The 14,202-nt window shown below is 40.3% G+C and overlaps 1 long non-coding RNA gene across 1 annotated transcript; it reads right to left on the bottom strand.

Annotated features, from left to right (window-relative positions):
- Window positions 1-2,773: 2,773 nt before the first annotated feature.
- LOC142499838 (uncharacterized) lies at window positions 2,774-14,136 on the bottom strand. Its single transcript, XR_012802759.1, has 3 exons — window positions 13,753-14,136; window positions 12,471-12,640; window positions 2,774-2,928 (listed from the first exon to the last, which is right to left on the bottom strand). It is a non-coding gene; the product is annotated as an uncharacterized LOC142499838 (long non-coding RNA).
- Window positions 14,137-14,202: the final 66 nt, after the last annotated feature.

Genomic DNA, 14,202 nt, shown 5'->3' with positions numbered 1-14,202 from the left:
GGCTCTGAGCTGGGACTACAATTCCCATGAGCCTCAGCCGGGCGACATGATACCAGGGAACAAATAGGAGTTGAGGATTTGCTGGAGGGAGGAAAGGGAAGCGTTAGCAGAGACCACACTAGTCAGTGGAACCTGGGGAAGCAAGGGGATAGGAGGTGTGTTGCAGGGGGTAAGTGACCCACTGCATAGGCCAGGTATTTTCCCCAGGCCAGGCCCTGAGTCACCACTACTAGCTTGTGGTACTGCAGGGACAGCCTTATATAGGGACATCATACCCTTTAGTGATAGCAGCAGTTAGGGACAAGCGTCTTCCTGAGTTGTATGGTGATTTGCAGTTTGGGATCTAACTGCAATACTGAACTAATACTTGTGAGAGACCTCGCTGGATCGGCGGATCCTTTTTTTAAAGTTACAGCAACCGAGTGCTGGAGCGCCCGGAAGGTATTATTATAAGTTCACCAACACTGGTACCTGCAGGCGCTGGTTCCGCCTTGGGGAAGGGTTCTTTGGGGACACTGAGGGGTTAAGTGACCAAGGGACTGATTCAGTACATTGGACACGGTGTGGGGTACACGCGGTGGTAGGAAAGGGACACTACTCCAGGGTGGAGCGTGGCCAGAACCACAGGTATATAGATTACCTAGTTCAGAATAATCAACATGTTGTGGGTGTTATAGTATTGTAAAGTATCAACACATTCTATATGCATATGCTGTTCACTGTTATACGTAATCAGTCAGATATAGATATAGCTATGCACTATCTAGTAAAAGGTTACAGAGTTGTGGATTGTTATTGTTATTCTTGTCCAGAGACATCTCACGTATTGGGGATCCTGGGTAAGTGGAGGCGCCGCCAATATACATATTGTGGCCCCAGGCTCCCAGTTAGCGGAGGTTCAGATCTCGCTGAGCAAGCAGGTATATACAGCATTAGTAGCTTGTCTAGTCAGCAGGAAAGAGGGCTACATAAAGAACAGAATACAGGTACTCCTCGTTATCCAACGTTTCACGCCTGAATGCATTAACCAACACTCACCGCCACTGGTTAACATGGGACTCACTTTACAACGGTTTCACTATCCAACACTACTTCCAGAACGGATTCCGTTGGATAACCGAGGACTGTCTGTACAGCACTGACATTTACAGTAGATAAGGTGATGTAATAGCTCACATATATGGATGATACAAATTGTATTACACCACTGCAGCAGTGGACAAGCCAGCAGCATAATATTTGAGAGTAAGGCCTTACTGGACGATCCGCTACCACATGGCAATTACTGAAAAGATTCTGAAAGCGAAAATGCTCTTTATTTTTGTTTGTTGATGATGCATAATGGAAAAGTTAAGTACAAAAAGATGCATATACAGTAGCAGAATAAAACATTTACTTATTGTGATTTCAATATGCTGTAGGTTAAGAGCCATCTGGTGGTTTGCAGTCACAGTACTTCTACTTGCAGTGTATAAATGCCTTTAGAGGAACTGCTTTTAAAAATGTATACTGTATTTAATAAAACAAAAAAATAAACTATAATTTAATATCAAATATTTTGATCTTAAAGTTAAAATGGATGTTAATATTTGCTAAATAAACACATACAAACCAGACATTTTGTTTGAGTACCATCATGTAGGCCACAGCAATTGGAGAATATGGTAATAATAACAACGTTTTTATTTTATTTTGCACTGGCAGTATAAATATGGCTGGGAAATGTATTTAGGTATTACCGGCTGAATAAATTCTGGGCCAAGGAGCTTACAGTCAGATCTTTGTGCCTGAGGCAACTAAACTTTCTACCTACAAAAATAAAAACTTAATCCTCGCCCTTGCTAATATTCATAAAATAGTCGGAATGTGCAATTTGTAAACAATCTCAGCTGTCTGTGAGAAGGCTTCCTGGCTATGCACCATGTCATGCGGAAAACCTGTGTAATGCGGCAATCAGAAGTTTATGGGATCCTTGTTACAATGGATATGAAGCAAAAGGTGACACTGTGAGTGCTCATGTGTACAGAAGGGAATCGTCCGGATACTTTGGTCTGCGGATCAATGTAAAAAACGTGCGATTCGTGGATTTTTAAATTATTATTACCAATACACTCTGCGAATCCCGCAACCCGAGGACGGATTTGTAGAATCCGATCTGCGGATTCAGGAACCCATTGGCAGATACTAGTCCACTAACGGAATGCTGAATCCAGGGATTTGATTCTACAAATCCGTCCACGGGTTGTATCCAATGGCGGATTTGGATGAATCTGCTCAGATTGAAACTGCCCAAGTCTGGGGATTTTACACCGCGAAACTGATTTTGGGGGTAACATCAGCAAAAATCTGAGAAACGAATTTGGGCGAGTTCGCCCGTCTCTAGTGATTGGCTGCAGGGGAAGCACTGTATGCAAAGAGATAATGGGGAGAGGCAGAGTTGCAGACCTGTGTGAGAAACGTGAAGGTGCTCACACGCGGGATGTGTATTTGCTGTACAGCAAAGTAATACAAACAGTTATAAAAAAAAGTTCTTGTTATTGAAATTGCCGTAAAATGCTTAGAGGCGGGATGCGTTCGCATAATGTGAGGTAGCCATAAGCTGCAATACTCAATGTTTACAATTCTAGCAAATTACAAATAAGAAAAGAGAGATGAGCAAATGTAAAAAAAAAATATGTTTTAATGGAGACAAAAAAAAAGCCATTCTCACAAAAAAATATCATCAAAGAGACGGATTTCTTAACCAGAAAGAGAAAGTTTTTATTTTACATGAACATTTTGTGAGATAATACCGGCCTAAAACAAATTACAACCAGTAAACCGTTCACAATTAACTAATTTAAAGCAGAGCATGAGATATGAGAGAGGAAACGTAGATGCCCGATAACTGCAGGAATGCTCATTACCGGTGTCTCTTTTGAAGATTCTCTGTGAAACAAGATTTTTCTCTTTCAGTCACTTCATTATGTATGCAAATTATGTTTTTACATAAACCATTTTTAGGCAATTTAAATAATTGTCACAAGAATCTTTGAAAAGTTTGTAATCTTTAAACCTCCCTTTCCATAAAAAAAAAATACACTGTGGTATGACACTTCATTCTTACTAAGCAGAGAACAAAACACAACTATCTTATGAATCAGTTGTTCGATTTTAGATGCTCAAATGGAAAAAACGAATTTGTCTGGCAAAATCTATCACAGAACTCTGCATCTCTGCATTGTGTTGACACATCCAGTACACCATGCTACCCTATTGATATGTACTTTATGTCTACATACCTGAGCACGGGAGGCCAACTCCAGTCCTCAAAGGCCACCAACAGGTCAGGTTTTGCAGGATATCCCAGCTTCAGCACAGATAGCTCGAAGACTGAGCCACTGATTGAGCCACCTGTGTGGAAGCAGTAATTGCTTGAGCCACCTGTGCTGAAGCAGGGATATCATGAAAACCTGACCTGCTGGTGGCCCTTGAGGACTAAAGTTTCCCACCACTGTGTTAGAACATTTGCACTGAAAGGAATAAGGTAGAGAGTTTTTGTTTTCTTTGAGAGATGTGCAACATTTTGTCGCAAGTTTAGAAATCAGGTGAAATTGACCATTTATTTTTGCAAACCCTTTTTTCGACTAAATCTGCAGGTGTTGCAAAACAAATTGCCAAGGGTCACATGACCAGTGTGCAAGGTCAGTTAACCCTTTATAAACTGCAGCGGTGCGCAAACTGGGGGGCGGGAGAATTTCTAGAGGGGGCGTGGGTGGTTACAGAGGTCCCGCACTCTTCCCCACGACATTTAAATTAAATGCCGGGGGAGGCGTGAGGCATCTGTAACTCATTTACCTACTGCCAGCTGGGTCTTCGGCGATGCATCGCCATGGCAACGCACGTCAAATGACGCGGTGGGGGTCACGTGACGTCACATGACCCGCAACGTCATTTGACATGGAGACATTGGGAGAGCAGGGGGGGAACGCTGGGCTCCCAGGAAGGGAGCTGCAGCTCAAAAAGTTTGCACACCGCTGATATACTGCACTATAATAAAAAATTGTGGCAAAAAAAGGCAACATTTCGCTTATCTTAAGCTCATGCAAACATGTTGGAAAATATGCTAAATAAAAGCGGAAATTGTGATCCAACTTTGAAGTCAAATTAACACATTTCTAGTCTAGATTGTAAGTACAGTACACACGGGTAGAGCTAGTTTATTGCAGTATTAGTACAAGCTTACTGCAAAACAGATTTAAACAGATTTAAATTGACCTTTCTGATATTAACTGCACCATTTTCAAGGAAGAAGAGGGAGTTTGTCGAGCAGAGATTAGTAATATGAACATAAGTGAAAGGAAGTCAATATCACTTTATTACTGTACAATGGAGATTATTGAAAGAACTTGTAGAATTGAAAATGAAAACACATTCACATACAGTAATGCAGTTCCAGATTTTCATGGCAAGGGAACTGTCCACGGTGCTGATATGCTGTCAATTCTTGACAAGTGCTACTGCAGGGGTGGCCAACTCCAGTCCACATAGGCCACCAACAGGTCAGGTTTTAAGGATAACCCTGCTTCAGCACAGTCCTCGACTGAGCCACTGATTGAGCCACCTGTGCTGAAGCAGGGATATCCTTAAAACCTGACCTTAGTGGCCCTAGTGGACTGGACTTTGCCTCCCCTGTGCTAGAGTTAAGAAAGCTATTTGGCCTATACAAGCAGAGCAGCCTGGGAATGGGGCTGATGAAAAATGTATTTGAGAATCGAAAGGCGGAATACAAAATTAAATGTACAGTACTATTAATCACCAAATATATTTACTTATATGTGGTGACCTACAATGGCAGTAGCTGTTGGCTTGTATAAAGGGATGACAAAAAAACAGACAAGCACAACCAATGATCAGTTTAAAAATCATTTGAAGACACATACAGCTCACTTACATGTGAGAACATGTATAGCAGCACTGCAGGGCTCGGATATGGAACATCACTGGGAAAAGTTCTTGGCTGGTCGTGGGGGGAAAAGTTGCAGCCAGATCTCCCAATACTAGGACCATTTGAACAGTCCCACATTCAGGGTTGTCTCATGAGCCTCCTCCTGCGTTTGAACGTCCACACATGTGCTGTTCTCATTCTAGTTCGCAGCGTGCTTCCACATTCAGTGTCCGCCGTGAAAATGTATGTCACCCTGCTCTTCTAGGCACTGTCATCATTAACCCTAAGTGTCCCCCTGACAAAGCTTTTGTGAATGAAATGTGTATGGTTAATGGTGACAGTGTACAAAAGGGGTATTGAAGAACTGCTCACCTAATTAACCAATTGTCCTTAAAAAGTAGGTGCAAGGAGACTCCTCCCCCTGATGAAGCGCGTCATCCGCGCGAAACACGTGTCGGGTGTTTGCTGACGTCATGACGGCGACGTCACTGTAGGAGCGACTGCAAAGACACTCTCAGCCATCTGAAACGGGTTGTATTCCTTTATTCTCCTGGTATAGGCTAGCCGGTTTTCAGCTCCCTGAAGCTGGGACTTATTATACCTCCCTCCTTGTGGGCTTTGGCAATTCACCAACCACGGGCTTTGTTGCGGCTGTAACGGCAGCCATCTGTGTTTAAGGAGTTTCTAGCTTTGTGAGCTAACTTGGCAGAGGTGTGAATTGCGAGACGGATATGCCATTACCCTCTTGGGGTCTGTGATTATACTGTCGCATATAGGACTGCATTATCCACAGTATATATATCCTTGGTTTACCCTACACGTAGCACATAGTGCTGATATTTACCAACCTAGGAATACTCTGTCACTTACCCATTCCCAGCCAATCACACAGCCTGCAGTACTCCAGCTATACACGCTATAGGGTCCACACCCTGGTTATTGCAACACAGTTCTAGGAGTATATACACCAGTAGGAATACCACTCCTATATACCCAGACTCAGTGGCTATATGTGTCCCTAAGTTTGCAGGAGCCTATGGGGTGCACCCTGCAATTATAAAGGTTTAATAGCACTATAAGCACCTCCATTAGGACTCCATTCGCTCCTTTTAGTGGTCCAGTTCATACCCATTTTTATCTATTTGAGTGTCTATTATTGAATTATGTAATAAAACTTTTTTATTTTGTGCGCCGCTTTCGCCTTTTAGTGTCTGGTATGGGGGATATTTTACCCTACTACTTCTGAAACATTTACATACAGTTTAGAGTGCAGTTATAGGGGTATTTCTTGAACTTAATGGTGACAGTGCCCAGCAAAACACAGTGATGTTTATTTTCACGGTGGACGCCGAATGCGGAAGCGCGCTGCAAACTAGGATGAGAGCAGCACACGTACAGACATAGATGAACAGAATATATACTTCAGCGCATGGAATCAGTTAATAGAGAACCATATGTCTCAGAGGCCAAGGAATTCCAAACAAGACCTCACTCTAAATGTGTGTGGTACAAATATAAATAATTTTAATAAAATTAACAAAAAATAATAAAATAAAACAAAACTTGATACTTCTTAAAAAAACAATTATCCCAGCTGGGTGCAGATTACACCAACACAATATTAACTCTTAAAGCATTAGACTGAAAAAAAAAAAACATTTATCTTAATGTGAACTTCTAAAAGAACAGGCACTTTTCACTTTAGAAAAACACCTTGCATACATGTATATACTTTACATGCATATAGGTAATACTCCTTAAACACTTTAATTATCCACAATAGTTGTGATCTCTAGGTTAGCTTTGTACGTCTTCCGTGGGGGAACAGTTGAAAATTATACATCTCTTTTGAACCACCTAGACAGTACAAGTTGAACTTTATGTGGATAGTTGTATCAGTATACCAATAAAATCCAGCTGATGGTGTGTTACAATTCAAATTTGTTGTTGAAAAGAGTCCAGTAATACTGATTTTTTTCTTTTTGACACGCTGTAAATTTGAAACACTAAGGACTATATGCAGTAAGCGCCGAAAAAGTGCTCTCGCCAAGTGTTCCCTAACGGCATGATTTTGGCGATTTGCCCTCGCAGTATTCAGGGAGGGCCAAATCCCTGGCGAATCACTGCGAAAGCAAAACGCCGATGAGCCGGTGATAAAAAAGCCTGGCTCCCGATAACCTGGCGATACTCCGTTTCTGCCGATATGTGTTTGCAGCAGAGAGAGATCCGCCACTCTCTCTGAGCAAACATCAGCAAAATAAAAATATATCAAATTTTTTTTACTCATAGTGTACATGTGCAGGGTGTCTCTGGAGCTGAGCCGCATTGGTTTCAGGTCCGGGGAACCCCTGCTTCCTGAGATACAGGCCCCTTTATGAGGTGCCGGTATCCCTCTGCATTTAAATGTCCCGATCACGTGGGACATCAGATGTATTTCCCACGCTCTGATTGGCAACTGCACCATGTGAGGCCGGCCATCTTTCTTTTCATGACGTCATCTTAAAGGCAATTGAAGCACAGCCATTCTGATTGGCTGGCGTCATTGCCTTTAAACGACGTCATCAAAATTAATTTCCCCCCCCCCAAATCACATGGTTTTCACGGCCTAATCAGGGCCGTGGGAACCATATGACGAAAATGTGACATCATAGGCCTATAAAAGCCTATGTCGTCTCATTTTGAAGGCAGACGCCGAGGAGGAAGGACCTCCTACAGAAGAAAGAAGACCAGGGCGTGGCCGAAGAAGAGAGGAAGACCCCGGAAGAGAGCGGAAGAAGAAACAAGAAAGAAGAATACAGATGAAGATGGATTACAAATAGAAGACCCATGGATTGTTATGGTTTATTATTTTATGGTTTATTATTTTATGGTTTATTATTTTATGGTATATTATTTTATGGGTTCCTGTGCGTGGATTGGTTAGAGAGTAAGCTTTTCAATGGGAGTCGGTGAGTGGGTCAAGTAATGGTAAGTGAACAAAAGAAATGTATTTTTTTTAACTTGTTCAATTTTTTTTTGTTTTTTACATGTGTTTTTTTTTTTTAGATCATTTCTTGCCACTGTACAGTATGTATGTATGTATGTTTGTATGTATGTATGTATGTATGTATGTATGTATGTATGTCTAGATCGATATATACATACAGGGTAAGAAATGATTTTGTTTTAAAAGCTTGTTTTGCAGTATTTAAAATGATTTTGGCTATGCTGCCATGCATAAATGTGTGTGTAATGTATTTTCGAATTAGATAGATGTAATTTTTGGTCTTGTATGGTGTACTTTAGGTCATGGTGAGGCTTGCTTTTGTATATTGTATTCTTTTTGGAAATTATATTTTGTTTGATGGTAACTTGTTCTGTTTAACGATTGAAATAGTTAATTGTTTAATTGTTATGGATGGTATTTAAATTGTTTAGTGATTTGATTAATGAATGTTAATTGATTTATGGTGACTTGATTGGTTTAAATAGTATACTTGTTTGGATGTATTGGTATTTTTTTTGGAATATTTTATTGTTAACATTGATTTGCAGAGTGTACATGGTGCATAGATAGAGACATTGTATCAGAATTATAAGGAATGTAACAAAAATTGCAAAAGGGCAATCAAATTAGCAAAAATGGATAATGAAAAAGGATTGCAATAGAAAGTAAGGTCAACCCTAAAAATTCTTTAAGTACCTTAATAACAAAAAAATGAGAAAAGAAAATACAGGACCCTTTCAGTGTGAGATAGGTAGGCAGAGTATTGGAGATAAGGAAAAAGCAGAGGTATTAAACAAATTCTTTGCCTCTGTGTTTACCAGGGAAGAATCAAGTTCAATAGTAGTGCCGCAGGAGGAAGCCACAACCTCCATATTAATGAACAATTGGTTAACTGAGGAAGAAGTTCATAAGCGACTTGAAAAAATTAAAGTTAATAAGGCACCTGGCCCCGATGGCATACATCCAAGAGTTCTCAAGGAGTAAGCTCAGTAATAGCAAATCCATTATATTTCATATTCAAGGACTCCATTTCCACAGGCTCAGTACCACAAGATTGGCGTAAAGCATATGTGGTGCCTATATTTAAAAAGGGAGCTAGATCATAACCGGGAAATTACAGACCTGTAAGCCTGACTTCAATAGTAGGGAAACTACTTGAAGGTTTAATACGGGATAATATTCAGGAATACCTAATGGAAAACAAAATTATTAGTAATAGTCAGCATGGATTTATGAAGGATAGATCTTGCCAAACTAACCTTATTTGTTTCTTTGAGGAGGTAAGAAGGAATTTAGATCAGGGTAATGCAGTTGATGTGGTCTACTTAGATTTTGCAAAGGCTTTTGATACGGTTTCACACAAGAGGTTGGTGTACAAAATAAAGAAAGTTGGACTCAGTAATAGTATATGCACCTGGATTGAAAACTGGTTAAAGGACAGACAACAGAGGGTTGTCATAAATGGAACTTTTTCAGGTTGGGCTAAAGTCGTGAGTGGAGTACCTCAGGGATCGGTACTGGGACCCCTGCTTTTTAACTTGTTTATTAATGACCTTTAGGTTGGGAGCGAGAGCCAAGTCTCCATCTTTGCTGATGATACTAAATTGTGTAAGGTGATAGAATCAGAGCAGGATGTAATTTCTCTTCAGAAGGACTTGGAGAGACTGGAAACGTGGGCAGGTAAATGGCAGATGAAGTTTAATACAGATAAATGTAAGGTTATGCATTTGGGATACAAGAATAAAAAGGTGACTTACAAATTAAATGGTGATATATTGGGGGAATCCTTGATGGAGAAGGATTTAGGAGTGCTTGTAGACAGCAGGCTTAGCAATAGTACCCAATGTCATGCAGTAGCTGCAAAGGCAAACAAGATCTTATCTTGCATCAAACGGGCAATGGATGGAAGGGAAGTAAACATAATTATGCCCCTTTACAAAGCATTAGTAAGACCACACCTTGAATATGGAGTACAATTGTACATTGTGGAACTAGAGAGAGAGTGCAGAGAAGAGCCACCAAATTAATAAAGGGGATGGACATTCTAACTTATGAGGAGAGGCTAGCTAAATTAGATTTATTTACATTAGAAAAGAGGTGTCTAAGAGGGGATATGATAACTATATACAAATATATTCAGGGACAATACAAGGAGCTTTCAAAAGAACTATTCATCCCACGTGCAGTACAAAGGACTCGGGGCCATCCCTTAAGGTTGGAGGAAAGGAAATTTCACCAGCAACAAAGGAAAGGGTTCTTTACAGTAAGGGCAGTTAAAATGTGGAATTCATTACCCATGGAGACTGTGATGGCAGATACAATAGATTTGTTCAAAAAAAGGTTTGACATCTTTTTAGATGGGAAAGGTATACAGGGATATACCAAATAAGTATACATGGGAAGGATGTTGATCCAGGGATTAATCCGATTGCCAATTCTTGGAGTCAGGAAGGAATTAATTTTTCCCCTTAATGGGGTTTTTTGTTTGCCTTCCTCTGGATCAATAAGTATAGATATAGGATAAAGTATCTGTTGTCTAAATTTAGCATAGGTTGAACATGATGGACGGAAGTCTTTTTTCAACCTCATCTACTATGTAACTATGTAACTAGATTGTATGCATCATGTATACAATATACATGCAAATGTTTTGATTGGCATTTGAGGCTTTGATTGGAAGATGAGATTGGATTTTCTTAGGAAATATGATTTTATTGTACAGTGTCTGTGTGGAGAAGTGGTATTTGTAGTAGAGCATGTTTTTGATAACCCTTCAACATTTATTTGTATATTGGTTCATCATGTCTGTCTGTCTGTCTATCTCTCTCTCTCGTATGTTAGGGAGGTATAGGGTTGTTGGGGTTATATACATATACATATATATATATATATATATATATATATATATATATATATATATATATATATATTTATTTATTTATTTAGTGTGGGGCTGTTGTGTGTGTATTTTTTTAATTGTGGGTAGCGGGGGTGGCCGAAGTGGGTATTAGCCCCAACGGTGGTTTGTTTAGGGCTTGCGAGTGGGTAGCGGGAGTGCTTAACCGCAACCCCCCCGCAACCCATAAACAACCACCAAGGGCCAAATACCCCCTTCACCCACCCCCGCTACCCACAATAAACCTGGCACGGCTGGTTAACCCCTTCATTGCCTTAGCGGTTAGCTGTTAAGGTAATGAAGTGGCCTTTAAATGCATTTTTCCTGCCTCGGATGCATGCCTGGGGGCTCCGGTGCTGGTATTAATGGGTATCAGCTCCGGAGACCCCAGGCATCAATTCCAGATAGGAAAAAGGTCTGAGAAGTTTTTTATCGGGAACCAAAATTGCCGATTTTTGCCACTTTTTGGCTCTTACTGAATCGGGAAGGCATTTTTTGTGGAAAAATGGCGAAAAAAGCCTTATCGGTGCTTACTGCATGAGGCCCTAAATGTTTATTACTAAGTTTGGTTGGTGTGGGTGATGGTAAAAATAGTCAAACTTTATATTTTTGGTGCTTATAGTATATTCTGTTGGTGTAATCTGCACCCAGCTGGGATAATTGTTTTTTAAGAAGTATCAAGTTTTGTTTTATTTTATTATTTTTTGTTCATTTTATTAAAATTATTTATATTTGTACCACACCACATTTAAAGTGAGGTCTTATTTGGAATGCCTTGGCCTCTGAGACATATGGTTCTCTATTAATTGATTCCATGCGCTGAAGTATATATTCTATTCATCTATTCTTTTCATATATGGGAATTGAAGACTGCCTTCTAATATACCTCAGCAGCAGGCACCATTCCTTTTGCATAGTGATAACAGGACCAAAGCTACCATTGTTGTAAGTTCATTTAGCTCCATCTTTTTCCTTTTTACACGTATAGACATACCAACGCTGGAGGAGCCTCGCGAGACAACCCTGACTGTGGGACTAATCAAACGGTTCATATATTGGGAGATCTGGCTGAAACTTTGCCCTCCACAACCAGCCAAGGACTTTTCCCAGTGATGTTCTTTATCCGTACCCTGCAGTGCTACTCTATATGTTCTCACATGTAAGTGAGCAGTATCTGTCTTCAAATTGTTTAAAATTATTTTTTATACTGATCATTGGTTGTGCTTGTCTCTTTTTTTGTTTTCTGTTTATCCAAGGATCCCCTGTTGGGGGAAGAAGGTCTTACACCCAGTTCTTACGGACTTGGCACACCAGTTCTTATCCTGTGGCATTATTCCAGTAGTGAGGCTAAGTTGAGCACAGTTATAGTTGTAGTTTGTATAAAGAGATATTGCTAACAGAAATATGTGAAAATGCAAGTTTACGGGTCATTGAACAACATTACCAGGGTCACGTTCTGAATGCCACAACTCCATAAGAATATAAGTAAAGTATACATAGAAACACAGAATTTGACGGCAGATTAGAACCACTTATCCCCCGTGTGCCCATGTTCCCATTTGCTGTAAAACCTCAGACCCTATTTAATCCTCACATTCTTTCATATTTAGGACAGCCTTAAGTCTATCTCAAACTGTTATTAATTCCCTCACTGTACTAACCTCTACCATATCTGTAGGGAGGATATCGCATGAATCCACCAACGTTTTCATGACGTACGTCCTCACATTTCATCTTATCTTTCCATCCTTGCGCTTCAGAGCATTGTATACAGCGTACGAAGCCCAAAGAAGACAAAAGGCAATACAGCTTTTGAATAATAAAAAAAAATCTACGAATTGGAAGAATAAAGGACTTTGGTACTGTGTGTGCCTATTTAAGAAATATGGGCAGGTATGATAGAAATTTTTTAATAAATGTAAAAAGAAGGAATTGAGAGACTAAAGACAACCATGAAGTAAGTTTTAACATTTCACTTTATGGGGGTAATTCAATATATTCAGAAGAATGGGGATTTTGAGGGGGGACTATGAGGTATTTTGAGGGTATTGAATAACCCCCTAAGTATAGTGAATGTTAAAAATATGCAATCCTACTGAGCCTTATGTGATATCAATTTCATATTTTTATGTTTATGTGATAGAATAATTTCAGCCAACTGAGAGTTGGAAATTCATCGGAACTGGTTATATTTCCAACCTGATGTGGGAACAGCAGCAGCAAGCCTAATGACTGGCATTCACCCTGCCTCCAACGCATCTATCTTGGCCATGCCTGCTCAGCCTTGTGTTGCTGATTAATTCTAACCTGAGTCTATTTCTAACAGAACTAACGGTGCATGTCCTATTTAAAGATTATTTATATATTTGCATAATCCGGTTATTTGGTAGGAAAGGATGAAAGAATAAACAACAAAATGTGTCAATTAATTGAGCAAAAGTCTTCAACAATTAAAAATAGACCAATATTCTGTAAGGATATACAACTCAGAAAAAAGATTTTTTTAAAAAGAATGTACAGTACTTTATACATTTTGAGGATCATATATCAAAGTCTCGTGGCTGCAAAAGTGGAGCAAAGAAAGTGCACAAAGTTTCTGAAAGCAAAACATCCAATTATTTCCTTATATGGCCTTTTCCTTGATATATTTGGTGCAATTTTTTTTTGTTGCTACAGTTTTGCAGCTGGACCCCTTTTTATACAGTACCTTCTTTGTAGCCAACGTAATGTTACCTTGCTGTGCTGATCTGTGTAGGAAGGTTCTATTGTGAATCGAAACGTTGATTCTTTAATAAATCTATATAAACTTGGGTTTGTATTTTCACCTCTGAAATGTTCTAATATTTATCCAAAAAAAGGATCCCAGGGAATGCATTTCAAAATTTAACTTCAAAAAACCTATTACAATTGTAGGCAGGTCCCCCCCCCCCCGGAGGCCCTTACCTCCGATAGAGCTGCATAACTGCGGAGGGGCATCTGGTGAGCACCAGTAGCTGCGGGGGTAGTTGCGGGCCGTTGGGGAGGCGAGCGCATCTCCGGAGCTCCTCGGCAATCTTGCAACTCCTCACATATGCGAAGTACGGCTCGCGCATGTGCATAGGACTTCAGATTTGTGGTCGCCATCTTTCCACACACCGCGCATGCGCAGGTAAAGTCGGAGGTGCAGCGGCCATTTCAGAGGGGGTGCGTATGCGCAGTGAGTGTAGGGAAACGGTGGCCATATTCTACATAGATCCGCAGGGGAACTACACTACACTACATAGATCCGCAGGGGAACTACCCCAGAATGCCGCTGGAGCTGAGTTCATGTGCGCAGCTCAGTCAATAGGGCTGAGAGATGCATGGCAGTTAGAATTCTGGCAGTTAGTGCGACTGGCAGTTGGTGTCTGACAG

The sequence above is a fragment of the Ascaphus truei genome, chromosome 7, assembly GCF_040206685.1.
Source record: "Ascaphus truei isolate aAscTru1 chromosome 7, aAscTru1.hap1, whole genome shotgun sequence".
In the NCBI taxonomy this organism is placed as follows: domain Eukaryota; kingdom Metazoa; phylum Chordata; class Amphibia; order Anura; family Ascaphidae; genus Ascaphus; species Ascaphus truei.
This window is presented reverse-complemented; position numbering and strand designations above follow the sequence as displayed.